This window comes from Mustelus asterias, chromosome 3 (assembly GCF_964213995.1).
Source record: "Mustelus asterias chromosome 3, sMusAst1.hap1.1, whole genome shotgun sequence".
Lineage (NCBI taxonomy): Eukaryota > Metazoa > Chordata > Chondrichthyes > Carcharhiniformes > Triakidae > Mustelus > Mustelus asterias.
The window spans coordinates 90,795,413-90,816,534 of record NC_135803.1 but is presented as its reverse complement, the minus strand read 5'-3'; the positions used below and the strand labels follow the sequence as shown (position 1 = coordinate 90,816,534).

The 21,122-nt window shown below is 45.2% G+C and overlaps 1 protein-coding gene across 1 annotated transcript in view; it reads left to right on the top strand.

Annotated features, from left to right (window-relative positions):
• cacna2d2a (calcium channel, voltage-dependent, alpha 2/delta subunit 2a) overlaps positions 1-21,122 on the top strand; it is a 1,197,503-nt gene that overhangs the window by 256,721 nt on the left and 919,660 nt on the right. The gene's annotated exons all lie outside the window — the stretch shown is intronic.

Sequence of the window (21,122 nt, the reverse complement as noted above, 5' to 3'; positions counted from 1 at the left end):
GATTGTTTAGTATGTGGAATTAATAATATTACGACCCAAAGGAAGCGACTGGCTGAACCAACTCTTGACCTCAAGAAAGCCATAGAACTGGCCGTTTCCCACAAAAATGCCGAAAAAGGGGCCCAGGAGCTTCAGGGGCCCAGAGGTGGTATCACCTGCAGCCTGAGCAACCCCCATTCTGCAGAACCAAGTCACCAGCAGTTAACTGCATCTCCCATTTGCCACCAAGAAAGGGAAATTAGATTTGGAGGCCACGAGATTCCAGAGCTAGATTGGAGATCTCTCCATAATACAGTGAGGAGAGAGCACATCCGTGCTGCACCTGTATTCATAGGGTCCATCCCAAACAAGTCAACCAAAACAGGCAAAACGTGGGCCGCCCAGGCCAAAGGGCAAAACAACTTCAGGACAGGGCTTTACAACTAAACCAGCCTGAGAATGAGGAATTAATGCAGCTAAATTGCATCGCCACATCCAAAGTGGCTACAATCAAGATTAAACTCCTGGTAAGTGACCATCCCCTAGACATGGAGGTAGACACAGGAGCCACTATATCTATTATTGCGGAACAATTCTTTAGATGACTCCAATATGGCATTGTGCCTTTAAGACTGCGAGACATCAAGGCTAGATTGGCCACACACATTGGAGACCCCTTGCATATTGTTGGGACCGCTGTAATCCCAGTTACGCACAGGCAACAGACAGTCCGACTCCCCTTAATATTGATGCAAGGACCAGGACCCAGCCTTTTGGGAAGGGACTGGCTACAGAAGATCCGCCTGGATTGGCAACAGATGGTTAAAATGTGTACCGGCAATTTATGCAAAGTCATTAGAGGCGTTAGGGCCAAGACCTACGTGAACCCAGAGGCCGAACCTAAATACTTCAAGGCACAACCAGTTTACTATGCCTTACATGCCAAAGTAGAGGCCAAATTGGAATATCTGGAGGTACTTGGCATTATACGGCCAATACAATTTGCTGAGTGGGCTACCCCAGTTTTAAATGCTGCCAATTTGGTCTGTCTCTATGGGGACTACAAGTTGATGGTCAACAGAGCCTCCTGCTAAGACAGATATCCTATGCCCCGCATAGAAGAAGCTGGCTGGGTGGTCACATTTTTCCAAATTAGATATGAGCCACGCCTACCTCCAACTGGAGCTTGAGGTGTCATCCAGGAAATATGTTACCATGAATACTCACAAAGGACTGTGTAAGTATACCTGTTTGCCCTATGGGTGTCTTTGGCCTGTGCTATTTTTCCTAGGGTGTTGGAGAACATCCTTCAAGGGGTGCCCAGATTGACAGTCTATCTGGATGATGTTTTAATCTCAGGAGATACTGCAAATGAATATCTGGAGAGTTTGGAGGAGGTACGGCTTTGTTCTGATGCTACTGTCCGATTAAGAAGGGAAAAATGTGTGTTCCAGGTCAACGAGATAATGTACCTGGGGTACAGAGTTGACAATGATGGATTACCGTCTGTTGAAGCGAAGATGAAGGCCATTAAAGGGGTCGACTCCAAATAACACAACGGAGTTGAAGTCTTTCCTAGGTCTCATAAATTACTATAGAAAATTCATACCAATCTTGATGACCCTGTTGGCATCCCTCATTTTTTTAACACACTGTTAAAAAAAAATCAGAAATGGTCATGGCAAATGCCACAAGAGAAAGCCTTTGCAAACGTCAAACAACAATTGCCGTCAACAAATATACTAGCCCATTTTGGCCCCTTGAGACTACTCTTTGTAACCTGCAACGCCTTCCGCCAATGAGATAGGAGCGGTATTATTGCACCGTTGGGTTGATGGGACAGAATTACTAATTGCGTACATATCACAAAGCCTGGCAGATGCAGAGAGGAAGTATGCCCAGATCGAGAAAGAAAGTTTGGCCATGTGATCACAGTGAAAAAGTTCCACCAATGCGTCTATGGTCGGCATTTCACCATAGTAACCAATCACAAGCTTCTGTTGGGCCTCTTCAGGGAAGACTAGGTGATTCCTCCCATCACATCAGCATGGATCCAAATCTGGGCACTGCTTTTAGGTGCTTAAGAATATACCTTGGAACATTGCCAAGGGAGACATATAGCCAACTTGGATGCCTTGAGTGCTGGTCGCTACCTACCAGCCTACCTTCTCCTCCGAAGATGGATCAAGTCATCATGACTCTGAACTTCATGGACACCCTGCTATTAACCACCAAGCAAATTCAGAAATGAACCCAAAAGGACCAACTTTGGTGAAATTAGAACAGAAAATGCTGGAAAATCTCAGCAGGTCTGACAACATCTGTGGGGACAGAATAGAGCCAACGTTTCGAGTCTAGATGACCCTTTGTCAGAGCTCTGGATGACTGCACCTCCACTCGCCTGGATGAGTGCATCTCCAACTAAACCAGTCCAAAGATGTGCGGGTTAGGTTGATTGGCCAGGTTAAAAATTGCCCCTTAGAGTCCTGGGATGCGTAGGTAAGAGGGATTAGCGGGTAAATATGTGGGGGTAGGGCCTGGGTGGGATTGTGGTCGGTGCAGACTCGATGGGCCGAATGGCCTCCTTCTGCACTGTAGGGTTTCTATGTTTCTATGTTTCTAACACTCAAGAAGCTTGAAACCATCCAGGACAAAGCAACCCGCTTTATTGGTACCCATTCCAGAAACATTCAATTCCCCCACCACTGACAAACAGTGACAGCCATGTGTACCACCTATAAGATGCACTGCAGAAACTTACAAAGTTTCCTGCTCACCTACTTTCCAAGTTTCCTACTCAACTCACCTTAGGTGGCACTTTCCAAACCCATGACCACTACCATGGGTTTGGAAATGGGGCGGCACGGTGGCACAGTGGTTAGCACTGCTGCTTCACAGCTCCAGGGACCTGGGTTCGATTCCCGGCTTGGGTCACTGTCTGTGTGGAGTTTGCACGTTCTCCTCGTGTCTGCGTGGGTTTCCTCCGGGTGCTCCGGTTTCCTCCCACAGTCCAAAGATGTGCGGGTTAGGTTGATTGTCCATGCTAAAATTGCCCTTCGTGTCCTGGGATGCGTAGGTTAGAGGGATTAGTGGGTAAAATATGTAGGGATATGGGGGTAGGGCCCGGGTGGGATTGTGGTCGGTGCAGACCCGATGGGCTGAATGGCCTCTTTCTGTGCTGTAGGGTTTCTAAGATACCATCTACAAGGAGAAGGGCAACTGATACCTTGGAACACCACCAGGTTCCCCTCCAAGTCACTCATCATCCTGACTTGGAAAAATATCTCTGTTCCTTCACCTTGCTGGTCAAAATCCTGAAACTTCCTCCATTACAGCACTGTGGGTGTACCTACACCTCAGGACTGCTGTGGTTCAAGAAGGCATCTTACCATCACCTTCTTAAGGGCAACTAGGGATGGCCTAGCCAGTGATGCCCACATCCCATTAAAAAAATGAATAAAATAAAGACTAGCAGAGTCCTTGATAACTCTAACCTTAGGAAGAGAATTTCACCCTCTGTTTCTGACTTTCACTACAAATTTCTAAAGATTCTCACGTCTCTCTTAGAAAGAAATCCTCCTATTATTTCTCTTGCCTTTCTGTGCCTGCGATTTGGCCAGTCATGCTGCCAGTCAAACCTTTTACTCTCCTCTTCGGTATGTGCTCCTGGCACCCTCCTTCTGATCTCAAATGAATGGAGCTTTTCCTACATATTAGGTGTCATATAGAGATGTGGTAGGTGCGATGCACCACCTTCAAAAAAGAAAGAAACGCTTGCAAATAGCATCAATCATGACCTCTGGATATCCCAAAACATTTTCCAGCCAGTTAAATACTTTTAAAGTATAGCTCCTGTTGTAATGTAAAAAGGCAGTGTCAGCACCTTTTGATAAATTAAGCCAAAAAGCCTCCTAGGTCAGGTAGTCAATACTCTCACAATGGCATCAGGCTTTATTCTCTACCAGGGTTAATTTCCGAAGGAAGTTCTAAGTCTAAGTTCAGGAAAATCCCTGCTTCCTCCTTTACTGCCTAAGGAGCAAATTAAGGAGATCACGGTTACCCAATGATTTATCAGTGTAATTATTTAAGTCTCAAGGAACCACCTGAAATGCACAAAAAATAGAAAATGCAGGAAAAGTCAGCAGATCTGGCAGTATTTGTGGAAAGAGAAACAGAGTGAATGTTTTGAGTCCTTATGACTCATCTTGAGAGCGCCACAATTGCAGCTAGACTTGCTGAGTTTTTTCCAGTGTTTTCCATTTTTACTTCAGATTTCCAGTATCCGCAGTATTTTGTTTTTATTTTAGCACCTGATATGCAACACTGGAAATGTAAATTCTATTTATCTGACTGACTTAAATCACTTCACTGACTGGTCTCAAAGTTTACAGATATTTGACTGTACATTGGTAGTCCTGTTTGTCAAATATGTTACCAACTTTATCTTGAAATTTATAATTTCATCTTCTTGGATAGTGCGCGTTCAGCAGCCCTGATGAAGTGTGGAGCAGTAGGCAGTGTGTGTTTCCCAAAAAATATTCATTCCTAGCATGTGTGTATTGTTGGCTTGGCCAGTGTTTGTTGCCCATTGCTAATTGGCTTGAGAAGGTAGTGGTGAGGTGCCTTCTAGAACCGTTGGAATATGTGTGGTGCAGGTACACCCACAGTGCTGTTAGGAAGTTCCACAATTTTGACCAAGCAACAGGGAAGGGACAGCGATGTAGTTCCAGGTCAGGATTGTGTGTGCTTGGAGGGAAACTTGCAGGTGATGGGGTTGCCAGGCATCCGCTCTATTGACTAGAGCATTGATTGTAGTAATGATCAGGCTGGCATATTCCCTCCAGTAATCATCAGTGGGCTGGAGTATCGACTCTAATAATGATCAGCAGGTTGGAGTATTCACTTCAGTAATGATCAGTGGACAGGAATATTCACTAGTGTAATCATTAATAGGTGGTGTACAGACTCTAATAATGATCAGTGGAGTTTTCACTCTATTAATCATCAGTAGGCTGGTATATTCACTCTAGTTATGATCAGCAGGCTGGACTATTTATTCTAGTAACAAGCAGTGGCTGCAGTATTTACTCTAGTAATGATCAGCAGGCTGTATTCCCTCCAGTAATCATCAGTGGGCTGGAGTGTTTACGCGAGTAGCTATTAGTGGGCTGAGATACTGACTGTAGTAATGATCGGTGGGCTGGAGTGTTGACTCGTAATGATCAGCGGGCTGGATTATTGATTCTGGTAATGATCAGTGTGCTGGGGTATTGACTCTAGAAATCATCAATGGGCTGGTAAATTTATTCTAGTAATGGTCAGTGGGCTGGGGTACTGACTTTTGTAATGATTGGTGGACTGGAATGTTCACTCTAGTAATGATCAGCTGTCTGGAGAATTTACTCCAGTATTGATCAGCGGTCTGGAATACTGACTCTAGTAATGATCAATGTGCTGGAATATTCGCTCCAGTAATTATCAGTGAGTTGGAGTACTGACTTTAGTAATGATTGATGGGCTGAGAATTGACTCTAGTAATAATTAGCAGGCTGGAGTATTGCCTCTAGAAATGACCAGTGGGCTGGAGTATTGTTATAAAGCAGTGGTTGATTCCCCCTCTGAGAACTAACACCTAACCACTCAAAGAGGAGCACCTCGCCCTATAATCTGCAAGTGAGTGTGAAGTGGTATGATCTGCTCTTCAGCAACTTTTAGTGGTTAAATCAAAATAACTCCCTGACACTCTCTCTAAAATCAACAAGTAACAATTTATTTATCTGACTAACAGCGAACAAGTTAACAAACAGAATAAAACATTATTCTAATGGAATGCTGTTCCAACAAATGCAATTCCCACTCATTAACAAAAAATAGAATTTTAGTCACTCTCTAAATTACAGCCAGGTTTTGTGTCTTCCAGAATATTTGGAGACTTCTCTGTTGATTCTTCTTTCTTCTTTGTTGCCTTTGCTATCTAGATGAGGCTTTGAGCTAAGAGCTGTGAGCTGTGGCAGGTGGCAGTTTCTCTCTGCTTTTTGTCCCACTGCCCTCTTCTTTTATATCTGTGATGACATATCAATATTTCCCACAATAGGATTGTCCTGGGTTGCCAAAACCATGAGATTTAAATTTAATACGTTCTAGGTATCTAAGTGCCTGATTCAAATTGATTGGCTGAATTTTTAAAAACTCAAAAGCCTGAAAGCCTGGTAACACTGTTGTTTGGTCCTTTGATACAAATGTTTCATTTTGTGCACTCTATGTGCTTGCACGTTTAACATCGAAGCACAAAAGAACACCACCTTTTAACAGAACCATGCAATGCTTTCTCCTCTTAGAATTTGGTGTTTGTAAAATTGTAAAATGCTAACATTCTACTTTTCAATCTACAATTACTCTACTCAACTTCTATTGACTGTAGTCATGATCAGTGGGCTGGAGTATTGACTTCAGCAATCATCAGAAGGCGGGAGCATTGACTGCAGTAATAATTAATGTGCTGAATTATTTACTCTAGTAATCATAGAACATAGAAAAACTACAGCACAAACAGGCCCTTCAGCCCACAAGTTGTGCCGAACACATCCCTACCTTCTAGACCTACCTATAATCCTCCATCCTATTAAGCTCCATGTACTCATCCAGGAATCTCTTAAAAAACCCTATTGAGTTCGCCTCCACCACCACTGACGGCAGCCGATTCCACTCGCCCACCACCCTCTGTGTGAAAAACTTACCCCTAACATCTCCCCTGTACCTACCCCCCAGCACCTTAAACCTGTGTCCTCTCGTAGCAGACATTTCCACCCTGGGAAAAGCCTCTGAGAGTCCACCCGATCTATGCCTCTCAACATCTTATATACCTCTATTAGGTCTCCTCTCATCCTTCGTCTCTCCAAGGAGAAAAGATCGAGCTCCCTCAGCCTATCCTCATAAGGCATGCCACTCAATCCAGGCAACATCCTTGTAAATCTCCTCTGCACCCTTTCAATCTTTTCCACATCCTTCCTATAGTGAGGCGACCAGAACTGAGCACAGTACTCCAAGTGGGGTCTGTGGGCTAGGGTACTGATTCGAATAATGACCAATCAATATTCCACGAAGAGCGTTCAAGATGCCCCCCCCGGCCAGTCCCATTCTCCCTGACCCTTCCCATCTGGCCAGCCCTGATACCACCTCTCCCCTGCATGCCCCCCCTCGGGGTTGGCAGCCCCAATCGACGTCCTCCCACCTTCTTCCTGTGATCCCTGTGCAGAGTGGCAGTGGAACCCCCCCACATCCAGCAATTGCCCCCCAATAGGCCCTGTGAAACAGCACCTTCCAAACCCACGACCCATCTAGAAGGACAAGGGCAGCAGATACATGGGAACATCACCACCTGCAAGTTCCCCTCCAAGCCACTCACCATCTTGACTTGAAAATATATCACCGTTCCTTCGCAGTCGCTGGGCCAAAATCCTAGAATTCCCTTCCTAACAGCATTGTGGATCAACCCACAGCACGTGGACTGTAGCGATTCAAGAAGGCAGTTCATCACCACCTTCTCAAGGGTAACTAGGGATGGGCAATAAATGCTGGCCAGCCAGCTACGCCCATGTCCCACGAATTAATTTTTTAAAAGCGCCAGTAATGATCCTCGGGTTGTAATATTGTCTCTGGTAATGATTAACGAATGGGTTGGAGCATGGACTCCAGTAATGATCAGCTGGCTGGTATTGATTCTAGGTTGCCCACAGCTGATCTATAAGATGCATTGCAGTAACTCACGGAGCTCCTTCAACAGCACCTTCCAAACCCGCAAGCTACATGTTTTGCTCATTTACCATTGAAAACCTTACATAAATGCACAGTTGTGGTTTTAGAGCAGTAGCAATGCTTGGTGGGTTATTCTCTGCAACCTTATATTTTTCTTGTGCTCACAAATCAACAATCAATGACCATTGCTACATCTAAATTTTCACCTTCCGGGCTCTCTCCCCATGCTCTGAATCTATGCATTCCAGAGGTGGATTATTTCTCCATCATTCATTTTTGAAAGCAGTTTATTATAAAACAGTAATAATATTCTTACAGGTGGTCTTGGATTGGCCACTCAAATATACATATCACTTGCTGTGCATTTCTGTAAGGTTTTCAACGGTAAATGAGCAAAACATGTAGCTTGAGGGTTTGGAAGGTGCTGTTGAAGGAGCTTCATGAGTTACTACATTGCATCTTATAGATCAGCTGTGGGCAATCTATGACCTGCAGGCTGCATGCGGCCCATTAGGGTTCTGACGGCGGCCCACGAGACATTATGTTGAAAGATTGAGAGCAGAGTTCGTGAGAGTGATAGAGGAGACGGGAGATAAAGGAATATGAAAAACAGCAAGACTGAGAGCAAAGCGGGAAATGTAAGGACGCAGGGAAGAGTGAGACCGAGAGCTGAGCCAGGAGGATAAAAGAACACAGGGATTTAGATTTTTGGATCATTGGGATCTTTTCTGGGGAAGCGCTGACCTGTTCAAGAGGGATGGGTTACACCTGAGCTGGAGGGGGACTAACATCCTGGCGGGGAGATTTGCTAGAGCCTCTCGGAAGGGTTTAAACTGGCTTGGCAGAGGAGTGGGATCCAAAGCAGTAGGGAGACAGAAGAGAAGTTTGAGGACAGCACAGAAGTTAAAGAGAGCACATTAAGAAGTAAAGGCAGTGTCAGTAATCCTAGTACCAGACAGATCAGGAAAAAGCAAGACAGAGTGCAAGGGAAGCCCAGATTAAACTGCATTTATTTCAATGCAAGAGGCCTGACAGGCAAGGCAGATGAACTCATGGCATGGATGGGTACATGGGACTGGGATATTATAGCAATTACTGAAACATGGCTAAGGGAGGGACAGGACTGGCAGCTCAATGTTCCAGGGTACAGATGCTATAGGAAAGATAGAACAGGAGGTAAGAGAGGAGGGGGAATTACACTTTTGATTAGGGAAAGCATCACGGCAGTATTGAGAGGGGATATATCCGAGGGTTCGGCCACTGAGTCTATATGAGTAGAACTGAGCAATAAGAAGGGGGAAATCACTTTGATAGGGTTGCACTATAAGCCCCCAAATAGTCGGCGGGAAATTGAGGAGCAAATATGTAAGGAGATTACAGATAACTCCCAAGAAAAATAGGGTGGTAATAGTCGGAGATTTTAACTTTCCCAACATTGACTGGGACAGCCACAGTATTAGAGGGTTGGATGGAGAGAAATTTGTTGAGTGTATTCAGAAGGAATTTCTCATTCAGTATGTGGATGGCCCGACCAGAGAGGGGGCAAAACTTGACTTCCTCTTGGGAAATAAGGAAGGGCAGGTGACAGAAGTGTTAGTGAGGGATCACTTTGGGACCAGTGACCATAATTCTATTGGTTTTAAGATAGCTATGGAGAATGATAGGTCTGGCCCAAAAGTTAAAATTCTAAATTGGGGCAAGGCCAATTTTGATGGTATCAGGCAAGAACTTTCAAAGTTAATTGGGGGAGTCTGTGGGAAGGCAAAGGGACATCTGGTAAGTGGCACGCTTTTGAAAGTGTGTTAACCAGGGTTTAGGGTAAACACATTCCTCTTAGAGTGAAGGGCAAGGCTGGCAGAAGTAGGGAACCCTGGATGACTCGGGATATTGAGGCCCTGGTCAAGAAAAAGAAAGAGGCACATGACATGCATAGGCAGCTGGGATCAAGTGAATCCCTTGAAGAGTATAGGGGGTGTAGGAGTAGAATTAAGAGAGAAGTCAGGAGGGCAAAAAGGGGACACGAGATTGTTTTGACAGATAAGGCAAAGGAGAATCCAAAGAGCTTCTACAAATACATAAAGGGCAAAAGAGTAATAAGGGAGAGAGTAGGGCCTCTTAAGGATCAACAAGGTCATCTATGTGCGGAGCCACAAGAGATGGGTGAGATCCTAAATGAATATTTCTCATCAGTATTTACTGTTGAGAAAAGCATGGATGTTAGGGAACTTGGGGAAATAAATAGTGATGTCTTGAGGAGTGTGCATATTACAGAGAAGGAGGTGCTGGAAGTCTTAAAGCGCATCAAGGTAGATAAATCCGTGGATCCTGATGAAGTATCCCAGGGCATTGTGGGAGGCTAGGGAGGAAATTGTGGGTCCCCTAGCCGAGATATTTGAACAATCGATAGTCACGGGTGAGGTGCCTGAAGATTGGAGAGTGGCAAATGTTGTGCCTTTGTTTAAGAAGGGCTGCAGGGAAAAACCTGGGAACGACAGGCCAGTGAGCCTCACATCTGTGGTGGGTAAATTATTGGAAGGTATTTTGAGAGACAGGATGTACAGGCATTTAGAGACACAAGTACTGATTAGGGACAGTCAGCATGGTTTTGTGAGTGGATTAGTGACCTGTATAATGCATTTGTGATCTGTAACTGGATTGTTGATGTCCCTGTCGCCATGAGTCAGGTGCTGAAATATTCAGAGTCATGTGGCGAACTTGGGAGAATTGTCACCATGGTGGAACTTGGTTGGAAATAAGATTCAAGGAGATTACTAAATCTGGGAAATCAATCATAGTGAAAAGAAGTTTGTATTGACAACTCTTCTCTCACATTCCATGGCAGATGTGCCCCTAATTATGAATGTGATTTGCATGGTCAACGTTGGGTGCAGCTAATCTGCCTCTGGAGCAGCCTTGGATCCTTTCTGTCATCTTGTTTTCATCTGAACATTGCACAGAATTAGAGGAATTCCCTTTGGAAGATAATGTCAAAATTATAATCGCAGGAACTAAAAACCTGACAGTCAAAAATTTGGGAAAATATTTCAAAATATGGATGGGGGGATATATATTTTGAAATATTTTCCCAAATTTTTGACTGTCAGGTTTTTAGTTCCTGCGATTATAATTTTGACATTATCTTCCAAAGGGAATTCCTCTAATTCTGTGCAATGTTCAGATGAAAACAAGATGAAAGAAAGGATCCAAGGCTGCTCCAGAGGCAGATTAGCTGCACCCAACTTTGCCCATGCACATCACATTCATAAGTAGGGGCACATCTGCCATGGAATGTGAGAGAACAGTTGCCAATACAAACTTGTTTTCACTATGGTTGATTTCCCAGATTTAGTAATCTCCTTGAATCTTATTTCCAACCAAGTTCCACCACGGGGACAATTCTTCCAGGTTCACCACATGACTCTGAATATTTCAGCACCTGACTCATGGCGACAGGGACATCAACAATCCAGTTACAGATCACAAATGCATTATACAGGTCACTAATTGCTCACTAGGACACTAGTTTAATTACCTTTCCCATAGATAATCAAGCAGCACAAAGAAGATGCTACATTATTTTCAGTTTGCAAGATCCTCCCAAGTCCATCCTCCCCCCTCTCTGCTCTCTCTGCTGTTTTTTACTTTCGCGCCGGGCGCACTGCTTCAGATTTTTTTCGAACTGCGCATGCGCAGTTCAGAGCTCCGATTGTTCTGGCAGCGCTAAGCCCCGCCCACTGCGCGGATCGGACCGGAGCCGGCAAAAGCGTATGGGCGGGCTGCAAAGAGGATTCTGGGCTCGGATCTGCATTACGCTCGGATCCGGCCCTTAGACTCCAAATGGTAAAATCGGGCCCTATGACTCTAACACGAGAAAGCGCGAGACTGAGTGGGGAACCAGGAGGACAAGACAGCTTGAGAAAGAGTGCGACTGAGAGCCAAACCAGGAGGATAACAGAAGGCAAGAAAGGACAAGACTGAGAGCAGGGCCAGGAGGATAAAAGAGCTCAAGAAAGAGTGGAGTTGGGAAATGTAAGAGTGAAAGTGGAGCAATTAGTTAGTTTTCCTCACTTATCTTGAAGCATTTTAACAATTTATTGGTACGTGTAACGTTTTCTTCATAATAAAGTTGTAATAATAGTAGTAGCAAGGCTTATCGGGAGCAGTAGGTTTTATTAATTAAAATAAATAAAGGTAAATAAATAAAAATAAAATAAGTATCTGTAGCACAAACCTGACTAATTAAGAAATGTGTAACTTATAGTTGTAGCTGGTATTAGTTTTGAATAGCAGAGTAAATTGTAATCTACGTAAGGTAAATGTCAGTATTTATTTTTGTCTTTCCCATCTTAAGTTGATGACAGCAATATATAGTTTTAAATTTTGTGTAAATCATTGAAATATTCTATGTGTAATTTTATTCATGGGGTCATGATTAGTGCACATGCCGGATTTCAGCCTTGCGGCCCACTGAGATGAAGGAGGACCACTCATGCAGCCCACTCACTAGCCTAGGTTGCCCATCACTGTTGTAGATGGTACACACTGCTGCCCTCAATATGTCAGTCGTCGAGGGAGTGAATGTTTAAGGTGGTGGAAGGGGTATCAGTTAAGTGGGCTGCCTTGTTATGGATGATGTGGAGCTTCTTGTGTGTTGGTGGAGCGGCATTTCAACAGGGAAGTGGGGAGTATTCCATCATGTTCCTGACTTGTGCCTTGTAGAGGTTGGTCAGGCTTTGGGCAGACAGGAGGTGAATTACTTCCTACAGAGTTCCCAGTCTCTGAGCTGTTCTGGTATGATCTGGTGGGATTACTGAAACGTGATTACAGGAAGATCAGGACTGGGAGTTAACTGTCCAAGGGTACTCAGTATTGCGAAAGGATAGATGAGAAGGAGCTGAAGATGGAGTTGCTTTATTGGTTAACGATGACATGAAAGCTGTATTAAGAAATTATATTTGCACTAGGAACCAAAATGTTGAATCAGTCTGGGTGGAAATAAAAAGCAAGGGAAGAAACCCCTTGGTAGGAGTAATTTACAGGTCCCCGAACAGTACTTCCAAAGTAGGGCATAGTATAAACCAGGAAATAATGAGGGCTTGTGAGAACCCAGCAGTAATTATGGCTGAGGAAGAAGTGAACTGGGCAAAAATATTAAAGGGCAGGACAGCTGAAGAACATTGGCAAATGTTTCGTGAAATACTAAATATTAATTAAATTATATTCCTGAGAGGAAGAGGAATTGTAAAAAGGTGAAAAATCATCCATGGCTTAACAAGGTCGTCAAGGATAACATAAAGGTGAAAACTAGGGCATGTCATACTGCAAAAGTTAGTGCCACTCTGAAGGAATGGGAGGACTTTTAAGTGTCAGCAAAGGGTTATTAAAAGCAAAATCATAAGAGCTAAGATGAATTATGAAAGGAAACTAGCAGAAAACTGATACTAAAAGCTTCTATAAGTATATAAAAAGGAAGAGAATAGTGAAAGTAAACGTCAGTCCTTTAATGGACGATAATGATGAGGTAATAAGGAAACTCAGAAATGATGTGGAGATGCTTGATAAGCGCAATCTTCTTGGAGATCCTCTCCACTTGGAGCCGGCAGTTTGCGGTGTCGATGGTTGTCATGATGTGGAGATGCAGCGAGCATCTCCACATCATGACGACCATCGACACCACAAACTGCCGGCTCCAAGTGGAGAGGATCTCCAAGAAGATTGCGCTTATCAAACAAACTCAGAAATAGCAGAGGCACTAAACCAATATTTTGTCTCTGTTTTCACAGTGGAAGTTTTTTTTTCCCAAAAACTACTGAGGAACTTGGTGAAATTACTATAACTAGGGAGAAGGTATTAAGTAAACTGATGGGATTAAAGGCAGCTAAGTCCCTGGGGCCTGGTGGCCTGCACCCGACGGCATTGAAGGAGGTGGCAGCAAAGATAATGGATTCATTAGTTGTGATGTGGCAAAATTCTCTGGATTCTGGAAAGGTACCAGTGGATTGGTAACAAGCTAATGTGACACACTTATTCCAGAAAAGAGAGAGGCAAAAAGTGGGAAACTATAGACCAGTTAGTTTGACCTCTGTGGTGGGAAAGTTGTTAGAGTCAATCATTAAGGAGGAGAAAACTAAACACTTGGAAAAACAATTCACCAGTGTCTGCACAATTTTATCAAGGGCAAGTCGTCTTTGACAAACTTGCTGGAGTTCTTTGAGGATGTAACCAGCAAGATAGATAATGGAGATCCTGTGGATGTGGTATATCTAGACTTCCAGAAGGCATTTGACAAGATGTCACATTAAAAAACTGATCCAGAAGGTTAGATCCCAGGGGGTTGGGGATAGAGGATTGGCTGACTGACAGAAAGTAGAGGGTCAGGATAAAAAGGGTCTTTCTCTTAATGACGACTGTAACTAGTTGGGTGCTCCAGGGTTCAGTTCTTAGACCTCAACTATTTATATCAACGATCTGCAATCAGGGACAGAGGGAAGGATTTTCTGGCCACGCTCGCTGCAAAACTGGAAAATCCCATCTGGTCCACCTCCCCGCCTGCTGTGATTCCTGTGGTGGGTGAGACGGGAAAATTCCAGTCTGAGAGTTACACAGCAAATTTTGCGGTTGACGCTAAAATGGGTGGGAAAGCACGCTGTGATGAGGAGATAAAGAGTTTATAGATGAATATTGTGATAATCCTCAGGACTTGCATGGGGAATCACTGGTTGATCTCCCTGTAGGACTCGTAGAATACGAGCTCCCTTGTGATTGGTAATTACTTACCAAGTGGAGCTCGTACACCAAGCCCTTTATGAAGCAGGACCCTGAGTGGTCCATTATTGTATTGTTCCAATTGGGACCTGTTTGTGGTTCACCACAGGCTTGGTGGTTTTGCTTTATTTTATGCAGTAAAGCACTGTTCTTTTACAGCTGACTCCTGGAGTTATTATGGATATTGATAGGCTAAGAGAATTGGCCAGAATTTGGCAGATGTAGTTTAATGTGGATAAGTGTGAGGTCATCTATTTTGGTCAGAAAAATAAAAAGGCAAATTATTATTTAAATGGGAAGCAGGCTCAAAGTACGTTGGTGCAGAGGGATCTAATGTCCTTGTGCATGAATCACAGAAAGTGAATATGCAAGTGCAGCATACAATAAGAAAGGCAAATGGAACCTTTGCATTTATTGCAAAAGGGCAAGATTTTAAAAGTAAAGAACTGCTGTCACAATTGTATAAGACTTTGGTGAGATCATACCTCGAGTGTTGTGCCCAATTTGGTCTCCTGACTTGAGGAAGAATGTGGTGGCACTGGAGGCAGTTCAAAGAAGGTTCACCAGATTGATTCCAGGGATGAAAGGGCTGTCGTAAAAGGAGCATTTGGATAGCTTGGGCTTGTACTCACTGGAGTTCAGAAGAATGAGGGGGGATCTGATCAAGGTATATGAAATGCTAAAGGCGGACGTTGAACTGATGTTCCTTCTTGTGGGACAGTCTACAACAAGAGGTCATAGATATAGAGTGAGAGGAGGTAGGTTCAAAACTGAGATGAGGAGAAACTACTTAGAACCATAGAATCCTACAGTGCAGAAGGAGGCCATTCGGTCCATTGAGTCTGCACTGACCACAATTCCTATTCCCATAACCCCATGTGTTACCCTAGCGAGTCCCCCTGACACTAAGGGGCAATTTAGCATGGACAATCCACCTAACCCGCACATCTTTGAACTGTGAGAGGAAACTGGAGCACCCGGAGGAAACCCACGCAGACATGGGGAGAATGTGCAAACTCCACACAGACAGTGACCAAGCCTTTTCTCAGAGGGTTGTGAATCTGGAACTCGCTGTCCTAGAATGCAGTGGAGGCAGAATCAATCAACAGATTCAAGAAAGAAATAGATATGTTTCTGATGAAAAGTGGGATAAAGGGCTTAAATAGCTATGGGGAGCAGGCAAGAAAGTGGAGTTGAGACCAGGATAAAATCGGCTATGATTATGTTAAATGGCAAAGTGGGCTCAAAGGACTGAATTGCCTACTCCCACTCATAATTCCTATGTTCCTTTGTTCCCAGACACAGTATTTATGTGGCTGGTCCAGTTCAGTTTCTGGTCAATGGTAACCCTCAGGATGTTGATGGTGGGAGATTCAACAATGGTTATGCTATTGAATGCCAAGAGGATATGGTTGTTGAAGAAGGTCATTGCCTGGCACTTGTGTGGTGTGAATGCTGCCTGCGACATATCTGCAAAAGCCTGAATATTGTTCAGGTTTTGCCTCATTTGGATATGGACTGCTGCTATACTCCTCCATATCACATCACAGGTTCAGACAGGTCCAAACAGGTAGATGGGTGACCGCTAGGAGAGGCAGGCAGGTAATACAGGAGTCTCCTGTGACTATTCCCCTCTCATACAGGTATACTGTTTTGGGGGGATAGCCTCTCAGGGGAAAATACCAGCAGCAACCACAACCAGCTCTGCTATAGAGTAGGGTTGGGCTAAGTCCAAGCGAGTGACAGTAGTAGTAGTAGGAGATTCAATAGTCAGGGACACAGACAGGCATTTCTGTGGCCACGAATGAGGCTCTAAGATGGTGTGTTGCCTCCCTGGTGCCACGATCCTGGATGTCTCTGAGCGAGTATAGAGCATCCTGAAACGGGAGGGTAAACAGACAGATGTCATTGTCCACAGTGGCATTAATGACATAGACAGGAAGAGGGAAGAGGTTCTGCGAAGACAATTCAAAGAGTTAGGAAGGGAACTAAAAAGCAGGATCTCCAAGGTAGTCATCTCAGGATTACTTCCCATGCCACATGCTACTGAGGCTTGGAGCAGGGAGGTAGTACAGTTGAACATGTAGCTAAAGAGCTGGCGTAGGAGGGAGGACTTTAGATATATGGATCACTGGGATGTCTTCTGGGCAAGGTGGGACCTGTACAAGAAGGATGAGTTGCACCGAACTGGAGGGGCACCAATATCCTGGGCAGGAGATTTGCTAATGCTGTTCAGGAGGGTTTAAACTCGTGCGTCAGTGGGGATGGGAACCAGAGCAGCAGGCCAGTAAGTGTAGGGAGTGGGGAAGGAAGTGAGACTGAGATAAACATAGCACAGAGTCACAGCAGGCAGTGGGAAGTTGTGGGACTCGGTGGGACTGGAAGTCTGGAGAGCATTTGCTTCAATGCAAGAAGTGTAACAGGTAACACAGATGAACTGAGAGCCTGGATTACTGCATGGAATTATGATGTTATTGCAATTACAGAGGCACTGTTAAAGGAGGACTGGCAGCTTAACGTTTTGGGATATTGTTGTTTTAGATGGGACAGAAGGACAAAAGAGGTGGGGGAGGTGCATTTCTGATTAGGGAGCAATTCACGACTGTGTTGAGGGAGGAGATATTGGAGGTATTTTATAGTGAAGCATTGTGGGTGGAGGTCAGGAATAGGAAGGGTGAAATCACAATGTTGGGAGTGTACTATATACCTTCCAACAGCCCATAGGAGACAGAGGGGCAGTTGTGTAGTCAGGTATGAAATGATGTAAAAAAAGCAGGATAGTTGTGATGGGTGACTTTAACTTCCCCCATATTGCCTGGGGACACCCTTACAGCCAGGGACTCGGATGGAAAGCAATTTGTTAGATCTGCTCAGGAGGGTTTTTTGATACAGTATGTTGACAATCCAACCAGGGCCATACTTGATTTAGTATTGGGGAATGAGCCAGGCCAGATGATCGATGTTTCAGTGGGGGAGCATTTTGGCCTGAGCAACCATGGCCGCGATTCTCCCAAAAGCACTGAATTGGTGCGAAAACTGTTCTAGATCCCGACTGTTTTGTCAGTTCAACTTCTCACTTGAATCTCCCCACTCTGTGCACTGCAGAGGTCCCAGTGATGAATCTCATTAAAAAACCGCCGGGGAGGGGGCGGGGTGGGGGGGGGGGGGCAGTGAGGGGGGGGGTGTGCCGGAATCTGACAGTTCTGGAACTCTGCGCATGCGCAGTGGCCCTGATCTGTCAGATTCCCAGTTTGCTGGACAGCCTGATAGCTGGTCAGTGCTGCCCCTCTAGCCCCCCCCCCCCAACGGCCTGATTGTGGCCCCCACAACAATTCCCGGGCCAGCCCTGACCCTCCCCCCGCCCCAGAGCACGCCGATGTCCAGCCCACCCCCCAGCAGTGGCGATCCCCCTTTCGCCCCGGCAGACCCCCACCCCCCATCCCCGCTGGCCCCCCTCCTCGGGGTCAGATCCCCCCTCCAGGAGGCCAGGCCTCCATCCCGGCAGAACACAACCCCCCCCCCACCCCGCCCCAATTACTGCCCTCCCTCCATCCCAGACCGAGCGCCATGCAGAGTGGCAGCGGGAATCCCCATCCCCACTGATCGCCTCTAGGTCCTGCCCGCAGTAGACCCCGCCCCCATGGCACTGCCCGATGCCCGGTACTGTGCCCCTTGGGCAGTGCCGGGCGTACAGGCTGGCACTGCCAGGTTGTTCGTGCCCAGGCGGCATCACCCCCCCACCGCCTGACCTCCTGGGGGACCCCGATTGCCCCCCCTTTCATTCCGACAAGTCTCTGGCTAGTTCCCCGAACGTGGGGAATTACTCTAAACTCTGCCGGAATGAAGTACTCCTGGCGAGGTGGGAGATTCAATTGGGTCCGGTAAGTTCCCGATAATGAAATGTAAAATACATTTAAAACAGATTTTAAAAAGATTCAAATTACTTACCTGTCTTCCTGCCGGTTTCCAACGTGGTCTGGCCTGTGACTGTTCTTTGGCTCTGGGAGATGCACATGCGTTCCCGGCGCATGCGCAAATCCCGGAACAAGGCCAGTGACGCCCATCTCCCATCCCGACCTTCCAGAAAAGTTGAGGGTCGGGATGTGAGAATCACGGCCCATAATTCCATAAGATTCCATAAGATTTTGGGTAGTCATGGATAAGGACAAGAGTGGCCCTTGGGCGAGGGCCGAATATATCCAAATTAGAGAGGAACTGGGGAATGTGGATTGGGAGCAGCTATTTGAGGGCAAATCCATGTCTGGCCTGTGGGAGGCTTTTAAAGTCTTTGATTGAAGTGCAGGACAGGAATGTCCCCGCAAAAATGAAGGATAGAAATGGCAGGATTCAGGAAGCATGGATGACAAAGGAAATTGTAATCTTAGTTAAAAGGAAAAAGGAAGCATGCGATAGGTCCAGGCAACTAAAAACTGACAAAGCTCTTGAAGAGTACAGTGAAAGTAAGAAGGAACTTAAACGCAGAATTAGGAGGGCTTAAATGGGCCATGAAATGTCTTCAGCAAACAGGGCCAGTGAGAATCCCAAGGCCTTTTATGCATATATTAGGAACACCAGGGTAGCAAGAGAAAGAATCGGACCAATGGGCAATGGAGCAAAGTTGTGCGTGGAGCCAGAGGAAGTGGGTGAGATCCTTAATAGTACTTTGTATTGGTATTCACCAAGGAGAAAATTGTGATGGATGTTGAGGTCAGGAATAGGTGCGTTAAATTTCGAGAGAATGTCAATATAATATTGAAGGAGGAAGTGTTGGGTATCTTAAATTGCATTAAGATAGACAGGAAACCGGGGCTGGATGGGATCTATCCCAGGTTACTCCAGGAGGCAATGGGAGAAATAGCTGAGGCCTTAACAGATATCTTCACATCCTCTTTGCTTTCAGGTGAGGTTCCAGTGGACTGGAGAGTAGCCAATGTTGTTCCCTTGTTCAAGAAAGGAAGCAGGAAATTATAGGCTGGTGAGCCTGATGTCAATGGTGGGGAAGCTTTTGGAGAGGATACTGAGGGACAGGATCTTTGCGTATTTGGAAGAAAATGACTAGTTAGTGACAGGCAGCATGCCTTTTACGGGGAAAGTCATGCCTCACCAACTTGATTGACTTTTTTGAAGAGGTGACAAAGATAATTGTCTGTGGATGTATTTATTTGGACTTTAGTAAGGCGTTTGACAAGGTCCCACATGGCAACTGGTACAAAAACTAAAATCACGTGGGATTCAGGGTGGGCTGGCTCAAAGATACAGAACTGGTTTGGTTATAAAAGACAGAGTAGCGGTGGATGGGTCTTTTTCAGAATGGAGATCTGTAGCTCGGGATCAGGATATATAAATGATCTGGAGGAAAATGTGGCTGGTCTGATTAGTAAATTTGTGGATGACATGAAGATTGGTGGAGTTGCTGATAGTGCCAGGGATTTTCCGAGGATATAACAGTATATAGGTAGATTAGAGACTTGAACACAGAAATGGCAGTTGGAGTTTAATCCGGACAAATGCGAGGTGATGCATTTTGGAGGATCAAATTTAGGTGTGAATTATACTGTAAATAGCAGAACCCTTAGGAACATTAATATACAGAGGAATCTGGCGTGCAGGTGCACAGTTCCCTAAAAGTGGCAATACAGGTGGCAAAGGTGATTGAGAAAAATATGGCATGCTTGCCTTCATCAACCAGGGCATTAAGTACAAGAGTTGGGAAATCATGTTGCAGCTACATAAAACCTTGGTTAGGCTGCATTTGGAGTATTGCGTGCAGTTCTGGTCACCACACTACCAGAATGGAAGCTTTGGAGAGAGTGCAAAGAAGGTTCAGCAGGATGTTGCTTTGTGTTGAGAGTGTTGACTATGAGGAAAGGTTGAATAAACTAGGATTGTTTTCACCGAAAAGATGAAAACTAGGGGGAGACCTGATAGAGGTCTACAAAATTATGAGAGGCATAGACAGGGTGGAAAGCCAGAGGCTTTTTCCACGAGTGGAAGTGTCAATTACAAGGGGGCATAGGTTCAAGATCAGAAGGGAGAAGTTTAAGGGAGATGTGCGGGGGAAGTTTGTCATGCCGAGAGTGGTGGGTGCCTGAAATGTGCTGCCAGAGGAGGTGGTGGAAGCAGACACATTAGCAACATTTAAGAGGCACCTGGATGGGTACATGAATAGGGAGGGAATAGAGGGATATGGACCAATTAAGAGCAGAAGGTTTTTTTTTAGTTTAGTTCGGGTATCATGATTGGCACAGGGTTAGAGGGCCGAAGGGCCTGTTCCTGTGCTGTACCTTTCTTTCTTCTTTGTTCAGTATCTGAAGAGTTGTGAATGATGTTGAACATTGAGCACGGTGCTCTAATCATCAGTGATTTTGACTCTATAATGGAGAGAATATCATTGATAAAGGAACTGAAGATGGTTGGGCCTAGGACATGACCCTGATGAACTCCTGCAATGATGTCCTTGGACTGAGACGATTGGCTGCCTACAACCATCTTCCTTTATGCTAGGTGTGATTCCAACCCCATTGACTCCAGTTTTGCTGGAGCTAAAGTGTTTGAAAACCCAATCCTTTTTTCTGCTGAATCGCCAAATGCATATTCTCTTAATAACAGAAGATCAAAGGCAC